The 2,093-nt window shown below is 50.5% G+C and overlaps 1 non-coding gene across 1 annotated transcript; it reads right to left on the bottom strand.

The window, feature by feature from the left end:
* Positions 1–264: 264 nt before the first annotated feature.
* On the bottom strand, positions 265–337 carry TRNAR-CCG (transfer RNA arginine (anticodon CCG)). Its single transcript has one exon. It is a non-coding gene; the product is annotated as a tRNA-Arg (tRNA).
* Between the last annotated feature and the right edge of the window lie 1,756 nt (positions 338–2,093).

Here is a 2,093-nt window from a genome sequence, read left to right as displayed (position 1 = left end):
CAGGGGGTGGGGTGTGTGGATGAGCTCGAAAAGACTGGCGGCTGCTTGTCACCGGACTGCACCTGGCCAGAAACCGCTGAGAAGAAGCCCTGGGGCTGACTCTCCACACCTGGGGCAATTCCAGCAGAGCCTGGATATGAATGCCTTTCTCTGACCTCACTGTTTCCCGCTCCTGCCGAGGTTCACCTCTTGGGTTAAAGCTCCAAGCAACTCTTGCGAGGCTTTCTGGCCCTCCCTGGTGTCCAAATAAAATGGTAATTGCCTCGACCCAGGTGGGACTTGAACCCACAATCCCCAGCTCCGGAGGCTGATGCCTTATCCATTAGGCCACTGGGCCCCCTTCTGTTGTTTCCTGCTGCTAGCAGCAGCTGGGGCAGAAACCAACCTTGGCACATGAGTATAATGTGTGGGTGCAGCTTATTTCTCTTTCAGAGAGGAAGATCCAGATAGAAAGATAAAAAGCAAGGCTGGCATGTGGATCCTGAAAAATTCCGGAGAGATGGGAGGCTGCTCATGCTGTTTTTATGGCTTTATTACTCTGATCTCTGGAGAAGAAGCCTTGCCAGTTTCTGCAGCAAAAGCAACCAGGTTTTGTGGTGACTCAGCTTGTTAGTCAGAATCCGCTTCCCTGGTTCACGGCTCATGGAGAGTGTCAGGCTTCAAGAGCCTGATTTCCAAGGGGTCAAAGCAGCAGGCTGCCTTTCCGCCTGGAAAACTCTACCTGATGTGGTTAAAAAAGTCAAGATGATGGCTGCAGCAATGGGATCAAAGCTCCACCTGTTTGTATGATGATGCATATAAAAAACAAATTGGTGGTTTGGGGACAAGGAAGACAGGCTGGTGTTGCTCTCTTGAGGGGTCCTGCAAAGCTTGATCTGACCCCCTGCTTTTTAATACCTACACGAACTCACTGGGAAAGATCATCCATCAGCTGAGGGTGAGGCATCACCAGTGTGCAGATGACACTGCTGAGAACTGCCACTGAGATGCCACTGAGGTCTCCTGGTGTCTGGAGGCTGTTGGGGTCTGGACAGAACAAACCCAAGCAAGATGGAGTCGCTGTCCATCCATCACGGGCTTCTCTTGGCTCCAGCGTTGTCTCTCAAGGTCTGGAACGGCATTTGAAGGAAAGGGTCCACAACCTGGCTGTCCTTGTGGATTCACTGCTACTCTTGGGTGTGCAAGAGGAGCCTATGGCCAGGAGGACTTCAGTTTAGCTTGAGCTGGGGCACTATTTGCAGCCCTAACTAGAGCAGGAGGATCTCACTACGGTGACTCACGATTATCACAATTTGGTTGGACTACTGCAATGCACACTACATGGGCCTGCCCTTGAAGATCACCCAGAAACTGCTGGTGGTTCAAAATGCAGCAATCCGGTTGTTGGCTGATGCTTGTCACCATGATTGCATTATGCCTCTATTGCAGGCCCTGCATTGGTCGTGGGAGGAGGGTCAGAATAGTCAGGATGGCAGCTGTGACTGCAAGATCGAAGTCCTTCCACTTACGTGCATCATGCATACAACACATGTCAAAAAAGGACAAGGCTTCAATTACGTGGTCTTGGCTGAGCATTTTGCCTTTTTTAACACTGTCCCGTACCAGTGGACACACCTGACTGGATGCCAATTCAGGGTGTTGCTTTTGTCCTTTATGACAGTTGGCACCAAGGTACCTCCAGGACCGCCATCTTCAACCAGAGTTGACGCATCCTAGACATTCTTCCTGGAAGAACATGCTGGCAATGCTTTAATTTCATGTACCAAGAAGGCCTGAAAATGAAGCATTTTCCACTATGGCCCCAATGCTTTGGAACAGCCTTTCAGTGGAAGTCAAAAAATAAAGCCAAGTTACTTTGGCACTTTACAGGAAGAACAACAACCTTTATAGAAACAAATTCTTGCATTATTGCAAGTACTATGGCATACTCCCTAGGGACGCGGTGGCGCTGCGGGTTAAACCGCTGAGCTGTCGATCGGAAGGTCGGCGGTTCGAAACCGCGCGGCGGGGTGAGCTCCCGTTGCTAGTCCCAGCTCCTGCTCACCTAGCAGTTCAAAAACATGCAAATGTGAGTAGATCAATAGGTACCGCTT

The sequence above is a fragment of the Candoia aspera genome, chromosome 3 (assembly GCF_035149785.1).
Source record: "Candoia aspera isolate rCanAsp1 chromosome 3, rCanAsp1.hap2, whole genome shotgun sequence".
Taxonomy (NCBI): Eukaryota; Metazoa; Chordata; class Lepidosauria; order Squamata; family Boidae; genus Candoia; species Candoia aspera.
Note: the sequence above shows the minus strand (reverse complement) of the source record. Positions and strands in the feature narration are given on the sequence as shown.